The 15,680-nt window shown below is 39.5% G+C and overlaps 1 protein-coding gene across 2 annotated transcripts in view; it reads right to left on the reverse strand.

Annotated features, from left to right (window-relative positions):
* Positions 1-228: 228 nt before the first annotated feature.
* The window catches only part of cd276 (CD276 molecule), a 114,430-nt gene continuing 98,978 nt past the window's right edge, over positions 229-15,680 (reverse strand). For both annotated transcript variants that reach the window (XM_079873399.1, XM_079873398.1), the window contains exon 8: positions 229-802. The gene's annotated coding sequence lies outside the window, so the exon portion shown is untranslated. The remainder of the gene's footprint in view (positions 803-15,680) is intronic.

A 15,680-nucleotide genomic window follows, 5' to 3' on the forward strand; every position in this document is an offset into this window, starting at 1 on the left:
ATCCAATATTCAAAGTACCTGACGAAATGATGTATATATATAAAAAACAGAGTTTTAAAATGCAATCAGCGGTTGATCCCAGCAGTTTGAGTTACAGACGTGAACACTAGCGATCTCAGCGTGTCTCATATGCACCATTTGTAGTTTGCTGGAGCTTAAAGCGGCTGTTCCATCTAAATTGCTCCCCGAAGTTATTGGATTTCTGCAGACGCTGACAGCTACAAGCTACTTCACGGGCAGGCATTAATTAGACGACCGCTGGTAAAGAGCTAGGGAGAGAAAGAAGGAGAGAAAACCAGCGCTTTCCTGGTCTGAGATGCTTTCTTAAGCTACTCACTTTCTATTATTTCAGAGATGTTGCGTTGGGCTTCAGTCCGAATGCAGAGCTGGAGCCGAGAGCTTGTCAGAACCAATGCTTTTCAATCAGATTTTCCCTTTAACAGGTTCTGCATACAATTACAATCTCATGCCATACATCGCCAGGATAAGAGATAAACCAGGAGTGTGTCGCTCTTGATGATATTTAGAAGCGAGTGCCGAATATGAAGGGAGGTTTTCTTATGCATTTACAGTTCAGTCCAATTCTGCGTATGAATCAATGCATGGTTGGGTTTTGGAGATCGTCGAGGCCGTTGCTCTGTTTCGGCCCACATGCGGCTTCCCTCGTGCACACAGGAATCAAAGTGAGTGAAATGTCAAAATGTAAAGTTCTACTGTCCAAGTTGAAATCCCTTATGAAACGCTGCTGGATCGGAGGAATGGTGTGTGTGTTCGTGTCGCCCACTGACTGCCGGCCGCAGATCTGAAACAGAGAAACACACACTTTACAAGAGGAGAATCAGCTGCTCTCTCATTCTTTAGATACAGATGAAAATGATGTCTTCATTTACTCGCCCTCATGTTCGAAACACAAATGAAGATATTGTTAATATCACGTTTCCAAGATTTTATTCACCATATTTGCTCCATGCATGAGCTCTGATCATGTTTACAAGCCTGAACACAAATCTGTGTCTCTTCAGAAGACTTTAATTAAACAGCTTTCATGATGTGTTTATGAACATTTTTAAGCATGAAAGTTCAATGGAGGGACAGAAACTTCTCAGGTTTCATTCAAATGATCTTCATTTATGTTTCAAAGATGAAAGTCAAATGGGCTTTGATGAGTAAACGATGACAGGATTTACATGTTTGGGTTTTGATTCAGAAACACACAGTGACCAGAGGAAAGAACACGTCACTGAAGTAACACGTATAGTGTAATATCATTCTTTAACCCAGGGTTATTATAGTAAACCACATAAAAAATTAAACCGTAAAAAAAAAAAAAACATTTCCGGTAGTAATAAATGTTAACTGAAATAAAATAGTTTTAAAAATCTTTAATAAAAATGTTACTTCTGTTAGTAGCTAAAGCAATATTTCTAATTTTTGTTATGAAATAAAAATAATAAACACTAGACACATATTTAAAAAACAACAACAACAACAAAACGTATAAAAATGCTTTAAAAAACAACAATGAAAATTAAAACATGAAAAAAGAAAAATATATATATAACCATAGATGGCAAATGTGTGAAATTTCAGGCTATATTTTCCAGGACAGTATACAGTATTTTTGCAAGGGATGGTAAAGTCCATAATTTTTAATTGAAAATAAACAAATAATGAATTATATTCAGAGCTGCAATTTCCCGTTTAAAGCACAAGAGGCGGTAGAGAGTCGATTGTAAGTGAAACAAGAACCAGAGAGGGAAAGACGAACAGTCTGGAGGTGTTCAACTATCAGGGCCTGGACAATTTAAGTCCAATTCTTCACATCATTCCTTACGTTGCACAAACGCCCACTACTGGTGGATTTAATACTCACAGTGTTTTTTATTCCTATATCCTATTCACGAAATTGAACATTACAATAAACTATAACTGGGTAAAACACAGCCAGCCGGTAGCTTCGAGTATTATGCGGTTAAATGTCCAAATACACTTCCCTCGTCCACGTGATGAAGTTGAACACACTCGGTGAACAAGAAAACAAAACCTGGAGATGCTCTCGTGAAGCGACTGGACGCGATAAACAGAAGTCCACAACACCTCGCCATTCCCGTCACAACGAGACACCTTTAAAAGACCAAAGGCTTAGATGGCTTTCATTACGCACCAGTGCTCCAATCTTATCCAATCACCAATCCCGAAACCATTACAGCAGGTACGGCCAAACTTTTAATGCACTCAGCTGCACTTCATTCCCTGAGGAGCGCTAATGCTGCTAGAGGAATAGCTTTAAATGCATCATTAAACCTGCCAGAGAATTAACTTGGACAGAACTTAATTATGTCACACACAAGGCCCTGCAACTTTAAGATTTGAGGAAAACCAATATTGCAGGCTGGAGAATGAAGTTGGTTCGTTTAGATACATAATTAGAGGCAATCAGCCATGTACCTGCGGTGTGTGTTGAGACTGAACAAACAGAAAGATTTTCCATACAAAATGGATCCTTGAGCAAAAGTTTTAGGGTTACGCTGAATACAGTCACAGTGTCTGACTCTGAAAATGTGCTTTATTTCGGCGCATTCAAGCAAACCTCATGTTTAGGGCTATAAAAATGCATTGGTTTAAGAATACAAAATGAATGTGTACCAGAGCTCACGTTTGGCTGGGAATCTGCACGAAATGGACGATTTTTCACAGGATATTTCACTCCAAGTCAATCATTATGGCAACATTCCACATTTAATTCCCATGTTGTGAGTCAGAAATAACTTATTTGAAAAGAGATCAGCGGCTGAACAGCGTAACATGACCTGCTCAGATCTTCTGAACACAACGCAGTCTGTTAAAATAAATGCGTTTCGGAAGTCATTTGCTTCCCTGAAACTCTCCTCTTTGACTGTCAAGCCCATACTGCTCATTCTGAGGTTGATTTGACTTGATCTGATGGCGGGCAAAGGGAAAATATTGAGTGAAGCTCATGCATGAGGCAGTAACTCTGTCATCCGAGCTCAAGTCAACCGGAGCGCCTTGAGAGATTCCCGACTTTCCCTTCCGGATCCTCTGCGTGATCAGAGTTTGCAGGCGACGTGAAGTCTCGCTGTGCATTTCCCTGATCTGAACGCAGACCCACGGAGCCGGAGTGTGTCATTCTCCACGTGAACATAGAGGGGACTGCCAGACACATTTTATAAGCACATTTTTGTTTTTATTTGCACAATTTTGCTGCTTCTCTAGGCGTTCCTGTGTGTTGAACAGTAGATCGCAGCGCTAGCAACGCCAAGGCCATGGGTTCGACTCCCAGGGAATACACGGACTGATGAAATGTATACCTCGAATGCAATGTAAGGCTTTTATGGATTTAACTCTTTCCCCGCCAGTGACGGGATTTTCCATCATTTATGACACAACGCTTCAACTTTTGGCAACTTTAAAAATAAAAATAAACGCTAGCAGGGAAAGAGTTAAAATAATGTAACGCTAGTGATGCAGAAATTACACTTTACCTTTAAACATAATATAAATACATTTATATTAGAGAAATATGTATTAGATTACATTTTATTGTAGAAAAATTTCTCAAATAATTACAAAGTGGCGAGTACTGAAACACATTGAATTAAACATGACATGTTGAAGTAAAAATACAGAAATAGTATTTTCTTTTAAAACATACTCCAGAAAAAAAGTAAATTAAATAATTATAATAACACACACACACACACACACACACACAGATAAATGCATTCTCACCATTGTTATTTGTATTGGTATACATGGTTTTTGTTAATAGTTTTTAATTAAATAATTTTTTTCAGTCTGTTTAACAGTCTGTTTGGCTGAAATAAAATTTGATATATATATATATATATATATATATTTAAAATGTGTACTTTAAAACTAAAATATTTTCTTCCTTGAAATAGTTCACTAATCCTGATTCTCACTATTTAGTGTTTCATTATTACATTTATTCATTTAACAGATGCCTTTATCCAAAGTGACTTATTCTCATATTCTTGAGAAGAAAAAAAAAAGAATATATATATATATTAGTGCTGTCAAACGATTAAAATATTTAATCACGATTAATCGGACTCACAATTAATCGCATATCGCACATTTTTATCTATTCTAAATGTCCCTTGATTTCTTTTTGTCTCATTATTTTTTCTCATTTTAATGCTCTTATCAACATGGAAAAGTGGATCGGCTTGCTTTGTGCAAATGTTTTTTTTAATTGAAAACAACATTGGCATATACTGTAGTGTTCAGTTTCACACTAACATTCTCACTTGGAGCAAATAATGGCATCAGAGAATTCGCATCAGCTGTGTGTGTGCTTGGCCATCCAGTGGTGTTTCAGACTGGACGTGCTGCGATGATCGCTCAGTTCTCAACGGCGAAACACACAGATCTTGGTCTTGTCAATGGAACCATTCGGCAACTTTTTAAAAGAAAACTTTCCATTCAGAATCTTATTGGCATCCATTTCGGCATCTCGCGCTCGCCATCCACTCAAAACATAACATTCGCCTACTACTCTTCGGCCGGCTCGCGAGCCCAAACAAGTGTGTGCGGCATGCCTGTCGATTTGTGCCCGGTCTAGCTAGATCCGGTGTGGTGTTGTAGTTTTTCTAACATTACTAGTTGTTGCAATAGCATGTGAAAAAATCTACAAAGTTTGCTAGGCCAAAAAGAACGTTAATCTCACGATTAAAAAATTGACGCCGTTAAAATGGGTTTGCATTAACGCCGTTAATAACGCTTTAACTGACAGCACTAATATATACAGTATATATATATATATATATATATATATATATATATATATATATATATATGTATATATATATATATATACAGTGCAATGCATAAGTGAATACACCCATGCTAAAGTTGACTAAAAAGAGGAATAAAAAATCATATTTTGGAAATTGAACTTAATGCCTTAATTAAAAAAATTAGGAAAAATCCAACCTTTTAGGACACCAATTTTCTTTGTGAATGAATAATGTATCGTAAATAAATAAATGTTCTTCCTTAAAATACAGGGTGCATAAGTTTGGACACCCCTATGTTAAATTCCCATAGAGGCAGGCAGATTTTTATTTTTAAGTATTTAAAAAAAAAAAAAATAGGATACTATGCATCCTGATAAAGTTCCCTTGGCCTTTGGAATTAAAATAGCCCCACATCATCACATAGCCTTCACCATACCTAGAGATTGGCATGGGGTACTTTCCATAAGATCATCTCTCAATGCAAATCAAACTAGCTTTTAGGCTAACTGAAATAAAACCATGCCAATCTCTAGGTATGGTGAAGGCTATGTGATGATGTGGGGCTATTTTAATTCCAAAGGCCAAGGGAACTTTATCAGGATGCATAGTATCCTAAAAAAAAAAAAAAAAAAAATACTTAAAAAAAAAAATCTGCCTGCCTCTATGGGAATTTAACATAGGGGTGTACTCACTTATGCACCATGTATTTTAAGGAAGAACATTTATTTATTTACGATACATTATTCATTCACAAAGAAAATTGGTGTCCTTAAAGGTTGGATTTTTCCTAATTTTTTAAATTAAGGCATTAAGTTCAATTTCCAAAATATGATTTTTTATTCCTCTTTTTAGTCAACTTTAGCATGGGTGTATTCACTTATGCATAGCACTGTATATATTCAGTACTCTGCATTAAATCACAGAAAGCGCTCGTGACAAACAAACCTCTCTTGCCAGCACAGGCTCCAAATGCACAAGTCTGACAAAGAGAATTTGTGAACGAATGAAAATGAAGTAAGACTGATTGCTGAAAGGACACGGCGAACCCGAGGGACGCTCAAACGCTTCCACAACACTGAGAGAGGAGAGGAAAAACTCACTCCAGCTTCCGTCGCGTGTCTCCAAGGCCCACACAAACCTCCTGTAATCGATCATACAAATGAACGCAACACAATATTTTCACACCTGTGCAATTTCCAGAGCCCACACGTCTCCATTCGGAAATGAACGAGGCAGATTGCAAATGTCTAAACAGAAGCGACTTGATTTAGCGCTGCGATAATGTGGCGAGACAAATAGGAGACAAATAATGAAAAGAATTGATCAGGCATATTCACACTGTGGGACAAATGATCAACCTCAGAAAGTTCCTCTGAGGAGGCGTTTGCTTCACGCTGACCGTCATGTTTTCATTAAAAGAAGCGCAATGCTCAATAAACATCCGAACGCAATGCAAACCCAGCGATAAGAGCGAGAAGAGTCCTGGGTTCTGCTGACAGACAGTTTCATTTCCTCGGCCTCTAGGAGTGTGTGTGTCGAGCGCAGAGAAACACTGGTGTGACGCTCTCATTGTGATGAAGCTCTGTAAATCCACAGCAACATTCATCCTCTCCTTCATTTGCATTGAAATGGGAATGCCATATTTCATTCCTGTCCCTGGGAAACTTTCTATACTTATTTATATATTTACAGTGTAGTGAACACCTTCCCTCTGTTCTTCTCACTCCAGTGTCAATGATCGCTGTGATGAAGAAAATGCAATTCGCGGAACGAAGGGAATCACCCGAGCGAGACACACACACACACACACACACATACACACACACACACACACACACACACACACGTTTGTTTTGCTATACTTGTGGGGACAATCCATAGGTGTAATGGTTTTTATACTGTACAAACTGTATATTCTTTCCTCCTACACTAACCCGTCCTAAACCTACCCATTACACACACACACACACTAACCCGACCTAAACCTACCCATTACACACACACACACACACACACACACACACACACACACACACACACACACACACACACACACACACACACACACACACACACACACTAACCCTACCTAAACCTACCCATTACACACACACACACACACTAACCCGACCTAAACCTACCCATTACACACACACACACACACACACACTAACCCGACCTAAACCTACCCATTACACACACACACACACACACACACACTAACCCGACTTAAACCTACCCATTACACACACACACTAACCCGACTTAAACCTACCCATTACACACACACACACATACTAACCCGACCCCTTAACCTACCCATTACACACACACACACACACACACACACACTATCCCGACCCCTAAACCTACCCATTACACACACACACACACACACACACACACACACACACACACACACACACACACACACACAGTAACCCTACCCATAACACACACACACACACACACACACACACACTCACACACTAACCCGACGCCTAAACCTACCCATTACACACACACACACACACACACACACTATCCCGACCCCTAAACCTACCCATTACACACACACACACACACACACACACACACACACACTAACCCGACCTAAACCTACCCATTATACACACACACACACACTAACCCGACTTAAACCTACCCATTACACACACACACACACACATACTAACCCGACCCCTTAACCTACCCATTACACACACACACACACACACACACACACACTATCCCGACCCCTAAACCTACCCATTACACACACACACACACACACACACAGTAACCCTACCCATAACACACACACACACACACACACACTAACCCAACGCCTAAACCTACCCATTACACACACACACACACACACACACACTATCCCGACCCCTAAACCTACCCATTACACACACACACACACTATCCCGACCCCTAAACCTACCCATTACACACACACACACACTAACCTGACCTAAACCTACCCATTACACACACACACTAACCCGACCTAAACCTACCCATTACACACACACACTAACCCGACCTAAACCTACCCATTACACACACACACACTCACACACTAACCCGACCCCTTAACCTACCCATTACACACACACACACACACACACACACACACACACACACACACACACACACACACACACCTACCCATCACAGAGAAAACGTTATGTATTTTTACATTTTTAATAAAACACTGTTTAGTATGTTTTTAAAGCAATTTTAAATACGAGGACTCAGGAAATGTCCTTATAATCACATTCACGTTGTAATACCACTGTAATACCCATGTCATTATACAAATTTCTGTCCTCATAAATCACAAAACACACACACACACACACACACACACACACCATATTTTGAAGAATAGCCTATATGAATATGTAAATATGTTGAGGTGGATGTAAAAGTTTTTGCACAGTTAACTTGCTGAAGCATCACTTTACGCCATGCATTTCTTTGAGAGCAACAAACTAAACTGGGGTTTTGAAATCAGCGTGAAACCCGTTCCGAAACCGTTCAAAAAGGAGCATCTTCAGGAATATCCTCCTATCAGTCGACTCTTCGAGAGTTTCTGCGATGATGCTTGAAGGATGTTTTTATGCAGTGATTTTATGGCATTATTGTTGGTCGTAGTGAAGTTATCGATTGGCTTTTGCAAATCTGGTCATAAATGAAAAGTAAAATATGATGTCATTCCAATTTGTCACGATTATGAAAGCAGGATAATTCCTGTAGGCAAACACAAATCTTAAAGTGAAATCCCCAGTGAGATTCACCTCTCCATCATTCAAGTCTAAAAACCATGCAAAAGCACCATAAAAGTGGCGACTTGTGCACTAAATTCTAAGTTTTCTGAAGCCATATCATAACTATACATTTAAGTCTTCATAAAGGCCTCGATACACTTTTAGCGAAATCGAAGAACGAACTGGTGTGACATTATTTTGAACAAAATCAAGCCAAAATGAATCAGGCTGGTAAATGCCTTCCTACTACCATCATTGGTCTGAGGTGATGATGTAATAGGTGGGTGTGGCTCTGAGGCTCCGCCTTCTTTGAGGTTTAAATCTTCAGGAGACAGGAGAGACGCTTTATAGTAGAAACTGAAGCTGTAATTCTAATTAAAACAGATGTTTAATACTGTAAAGATGCTGCCTTAAAGCAATCTATTGTATAATGAGTATAAATAAATGTGGCACGACTGCAAACATACATCACATGCTTTCTGAACGGCTGTTTTCTCACCCCTGTCATTTTTGTTGCGTTTAGTTTGTGATTGAGAGGAAAGTGCAGCACATATTTACATATTCATCTAAACAATGCTCTCGGCAGCGGGATGTTCGTTAACAAGATATTTTAAACTTCGTTAGCGAAGCGAAGAATGAAAAATGACTTCTCCGTGAGTATATGCGGGTCTTAAAGAGTTCAAGAGAAAAAATGACAAATCATTCTTTAAAGTCATCTTTTTCCACCGAACCTGCTACAGTTTTCAAAACTCCATTTATACCCAAATTCTTCAATTGGTCTTATGACCTTTTCTGACCAATTTTATGGTGCTTTAACATCCCTTTTTAAAGCTTAAAGGGTTCATTCAAGGTTATCATCAAGTAAAACTAAAATTAAACTAAATGAACAAATGGTTTTGACATGATATTATGGTGAGTCAATGATGACTCAGCGTACATTTTTGGTAGAACATCCACTTTTTCCCCTGTGTAAACAAACGTAATTAACACTGCACCCAACTAAAATGACGACAGAAGGAAATTAGATATGTAAACACGGCTCATCCGAGATCCTCCCGGGCTACAACAAACTCGCTTTTGACTGCGCGATCAAAACAATACATCACTCAAGGAAGAAGAGAGCGGGCTGAAAAATATCAGCCGTGTCATCATCATTCCCTCTGTTTTCCATGATTTTGTATGATTTCCGTCCCCTGACTCTGCTTCCAGGCCCCGTGGTGTTAATTATACTAGGTCTCTCTCCCTTCGAGCGAGTCGTGCGGTGGAAGTGCATTAATCTTGATTCGCTACTTCAGTACAAAGCCTTGTTTGAAGAGTCTCCTTTGGTAAAGCCCCGAAGGCAGGGTGATTCAGATGAGGACGAGGAGGAGACAGGAGCGAGTGCTTTCTTACTGAACCTGAGCGTCTCGCAAACCATGCAAATGAAAGTCGCACGCGTTCCCTGATGAGTTTTACAGGACAGAGACGTGCCGTCCGACTGCAGAAGCCATTAGCACTGCTGTGTTTATGGCAGATTTGGCGGGATCGTCTCGGGACGTTTAAAGGTCATCGCGTGCTGTTTGTCTCGTGTGGCCATGCAGATCCCAAAACAAAGTCTCTGAAATGAATTTCAATTAGATTTACTTTAGATTAAAACTGCTTTGATTGCACAAAAAAAAAAAAAAAAAATCATATCATGCAAAGTGTTCCTGCATCCTCCACCCATAGTCACATCATTTTATTACGCCCTTCTTTAAAGGGGACATATCATGATAAATCCACTTTTTTAGCCCTTAAATGCATTTTGTTGTATATTTGGAGTGTTTAGAAATACAGAAAAGTTGAAATTATTCTCTTCAGGTGCTTCGTTGATATCTTTATACTCTGTTTTGGTCATATTTTTCAACCTGTTCAGATTTTTCTGTTATCTATGACGTTTTGTGAACTATATCACAGTATTTGCAGCGGAACTGCCAAATAAGGACATTGACTTCCAGCCCAACACTTTGAGCAATCCGCCATTTTTATTTCTCGCTGCAATTTTGTAGTCCAAGCTAAAAGATGCAGAAGTTACGAGAGGGTAAGTTAAAATGTTCGGTTGTTGGATGTAGTAACCCACACGCTTCATTACACCGTCTAATGTAGATGAACTGCTGCGCTTGTGACAGGGCGCATGTTTAACTGAAAGAACGAGCAGAGAGAGAGAGACCCGGTCGCGTGCACGCACTCTCTCTCTCTCTTCGGAGCCAGGCGAAAGTGTAAACAAGACACCGTCTCCAAACTAGATGCTGTCTTGCTCTCTCTCCCTCGCACATATTAATCAAAATAAATCGACACGGTGGTAAAAGGTCGGAAGACCAAAGTTTCATGTGTAAATACAGTAACACACCATTGCGATACATCCATATGAAGACGTTGTTCTGCAGGTTCGTCGTCTTCATTTTCATCTCGCTCCGGCTCCGACTCCGGCTCGAACATGTAAGGCTGGCTGGACAAGTCTTCCGGTGTTGACATTTTGTTAATAACGTGTGAATAAAAAGTTTCTGTGTCGCTATAATCGTATCTCTGCTATCAAACTACAAAAATGGCCGAACGGGGTGGAGTTGAACCTCTGCATCCTGGAGAGGGGGCGGGGTATGAAGTGTCTCATTTGCATTTAAAGAGACCGCACCAAAACGAGTTGCTCTCAGACGCACATCAGAAAAGGGGTAGAAAAGGGGCCTGTGGAGCTATAATAATGAGGAATTCAGACCCAAGCATTGCAGTTCCGCTTTATATAGACTACAAATGTATGATTTATATGTAAAAAGGAACAATTTAAAAGCATGATATGTCTCCTTTAAAGTCTTGATGTTGAGTCGAAGCCTAGAACAGGTTTTCCTGCTTGAATGTTGATTATTTTCCTCATATTCTCCATTGTTGTGGCTCCTCACTTCCCAGTCTGTCAGTAACGCTCTGTTTACTTCCTGTCTCTATGAAGCCCCTCCTTCTGCTCTGATTGGTGAGCTGGATCAGTGTGTTGTGATTGGTCGAGCGCTTTGAGTGTGTTTGGGAAATGTCCCGCCCCTTACCATAACCGCTAGTTTAACACACTACTAACTAACTAACCAGGCCCCGCCCCTTTATTCTGCGCATAAATTATTATAATGAGGAATATTGTGACGATCAATACTACAATGGAGGCGTTTCAGGGGTTCAGAAACACTGACACTGATATAGAGAAGATCTGGAGCTTGAGGGACTTTTTTTTTCAGTCCTCCATGACGGTTCTGTCACATCTGTGGCGTTGACCAATAGGAGCACAGAAGCGCTTTCAAACATGGCGAAACGAAAGAGAGATGATGGTATTGGTGAAATAATGCAGTGGAAAACAAAAGGTTTGTGGAGCGATGGCAACAATATTCCTGCCTTTATGAGGTTTCCTTGAGGGACGACCATGACAGAGTGAAAAAAGAGAAATGCTGGTGAACTATAGACCTTATGCGCCAGAGAAACAAACGCACTGCCATCTTTAGAATATTGTCTTTGAATTTCCTTTTTTGCGGTCGCTCTTATGTTTATGGCACCGCTGTCGAGGAGTGATTAGCTGGTGAAGTGGATTTACTTAATGTAAAGTTAACAAAAGTTATCATGAGGATTGTAATGTTTAAAGCAGATGTCTTAACAAATGTCAGTAGACTGGGAAGATTTTAAAACGAGCCGTTCATTCATAAAGATGCAAGATCGCTGTGAAAATACAGACCGGAAGACAAAAGACAACGAGCGCAGCGCTGAAAAGGGGCGGAGCTACATAAGATCAGCTTCAGCAACACGCGGATCGTTCTGCCTTCTCGATGACATTAAAGACACACGTAAAAGCAACTTGCATTCTGACATGCTTCTTGTCCACAACAAGAATTTAGGAGTCAAAATCACACAGTCTGACACTGTGACTATAGTGAAAGACAAGCAAATCGTGTAGTCTGAATTCAGCATAAGTTGAGAGCACTGGTCTCTCAGAGTCTCTGCTGGATCTCAGACACCAATACTGCGGATTACTGAGCTGTTAGAAACAACACACATTCCCAGTGAAATGACATCCGGGTTTTACGCTGGTTTATTTGAAGAGCACCCTTCAGACGTTCATCAGAGTATATGATTCATCTGAGTCATAGATTCTCTGAGGCGCATCAAGTCAAACAGAAACTCATATGGTTTCATACGAGCATCTACGGCACAATTTACCCCATCGGAAACGTGCCGATGAACGAGCCAAATAAATCTGTACTGAATGTGACGCAGTAAAAAAGAGAAAGGGCTGCGCGCAAAAACAAGCGTTCAGTGTAGTCGGATTTCCAAATCGAATGACTCAAATGTCAAGAGTCCAAACAGAATCACCAGTTTCAATAATTCATCACAGTAATTATATCTCAGAAACACCCAGAAGAATCAGAAACCATGTTCAGTTGAGAGACCCAGGTCTATTTGTACACGGTACTCTGGCTTTAACTTTTATTAAACTGAATACACGAGTAAACACAGGTATATTTAGCACTTCTGAATGATTTACACCCAAGCAAATGAATTACACAGGAAAACAATTTAATAAATCATGTAACAACTAAAACATTCAGGCCAACTTCCAGCCAGGACTGATGAGAAGTGTGGAGCGTATGTGTGCGCTCATGTGAATGAAGCAATAGTTTAACAGACAAGCAGAAGAAGCCGGCGGCTCCCATCGGACCTGACGTGTGTGTGTGTGTGTGTGTGTGTGTGTTCTAGGAGACGGTTTAACAGACAGAGAGACTCTGCAGGGACACTGTGTGAAGATATTTAGTGTTGCTGACAGAAAGAGCCCGAGGCTCAGAGCTGTTGACCATTTCACGGCCCTGACAGAATGATGGGGGAAAACGAGCCGTCCAGCTTTACAAGACATGCAGAAGAGCATTGCAGGCGATCGCACTTCACCACCAAAGTAGAAGAAAATGAACAATATTTCTTCTTTCGAGACTTTTGACATTGTTAAAGTCTTATGAGTTTCATTCTGAGCACTGTTATTGCACAGCTTTTTTTGTGACAACATGCCCCGATAGCACTACACAGGGGAATCTGCGATTGCAGTCTATCATCAGGTTTTCTGCTCATTTTAATAGCCGTATTCTAGTTGACTCTTGCTTGAATAAGTGTAGACTCGTTGCGTTCACTTGTTCATCCAACAGCTATAGGAAAAATATGATAATGCAATTTTTCATTTGGATGATAGACATAACTCTTTCCCCAGCCAGTTCCAGCAGGTTTGATTATTTCACTTTCAAGGCCACTAGAATATTTTGTTGTATGAATATCTGAACATCATTTTATCAAATTGCTTTTAAACAACTATTCTTTTTTTTCATCAGCACTTGAATGTGGGTAAGGTTCATGAAAAAGCAACATTTTGAACAACAACAACAAAAAAAACTCTGTTAATGCGGGGGAAAGAGTTAAGCGTTAACATATATATATATATATATATTTATTTATTTTTTTGATTTTTTGCCTTTTGAAATCATTTTAATGACAACTAAGCACATTTTCCCCTAAAATCGTCATTACAGTAATGCATCCATTTACTTGATCTCCATTATTCTAAATGGTCATTTTAAGTAAATTCGTGTTACTGTAATTCAATGAAATGTGTTATTTAAAGCTACACTGTGTGATTTTTACCCCCATCTAGCGGTGAAATTGTATATGACTACCCAGTGAATATTAGTTTCTGTTCCTCTCAATTCCGAGGGCGTTTTAACTCCTACGGTGGCCGTATTATTCCAAGATTAACATGGCTTCCAGTTATCGACTTCGTCCATGACAATAATAAACAATACGTCTAAAATGAATAAAACTACAGGACAGATGTCAGGAGGTAAACGTCACCCTTGGAATCGGCTATCCCAGCATAATCAGATTAGGCTAACGTTACAATGTGTACAAAGTAAAAGCAATTAAAAATAAATAAAATTTACAGTGTCCTTTTTTTTATATAGCTTAAAAAATTGCGCCTTTAAAACTATTCATCACCTGTGATCCGTCGCAGCACAGATTTATGTTACAAGGTAAACAATACTTTTACACCATTGACGCGAGGATGAAGTTATACTAGAGGGCGTTATGCACAACCATGCTATGGTTAGACAAGCAACTATAAAAACTTCGAATTTACACTAATGAATTACAACAGGCTGAATTACCTGTCGAGGAGAAAGCAGGCAACCTCGGCGTCCGTTTTAAAATCTTTTCTCCTCATGAGCTCTTTCCATCTGGGAAGAGTTACTCCAATATTGACTATGGTCTTGCTGATTTGTCTGTCGCGTTGACGTTTTAATTCTCTCTTTCAAATGTGAGTACGCACGCACGCACGCACGCACACACACACACACACACACACACACACACACTATCTTTCAAATCTGCCGCGAGCTCGCGAGTAATCTCCCCCTCGCATTCGTCACGGTGTCACTGAGTGAAAAACGCAAAAGGCGAAGCTTGAATTTACAGGCATGTCCCTCTTTGGCTAATGTAGTTTCAAGATGGAGGGGCAACATGGCGACCGGCATTCGAACCCCTCACCCGTATGTACTTTCAATGGCAGATTATAAACTTAAGAGAATACTTTATTACTTGAAAGAAGTAAATATGCATTAATGAGCACATATATTTTTGAAAGAACTAAGTGTTTTTTGCTAAGAATCAACTAAAAAAGTTACACAGTGTAGCTTTAAATAGAATATATTAAAGGCCCTACAACAAACAATACCAATATGTAAAAAAAAACTTTTGCAAGATTAATAATAAATATTTTATTTTCTCTTTAAGGTAATGTCAGTGGGATTGAAAAGGCCGTTAATATCCAGTAATGTTATTGATTTGACTGACTATTGGAGGAGAAGAAAACTTGAGCCTAATAATGCTAATAATGACACTATTGTCTTTTAAAGCTGCAGTTTGTTTCATAATTGATGAATTTTACAATTGACACAATCTGTTTTGAATAAAGCGCTGTGACTTGAATGATCTATTTGTTTAAATTAAATATATGACGGTTCAATAGGATCCTGACATGGTGTGAAAGGTTTTGGTGAGATTCAACTGTACAAACACGACATGATTTTTGTGTGTA

This window comes from Squalius cephalus (genome assembly GCF_949319135.1).
Source record: "Squalius cephalus genome assembly, chromosome: 6".
NCBI lineage: Eukaryota > Metazoa > Chordata > Actinopteri > Cypriniformes > Leuciscidae > Squalius > Squalius cephalus.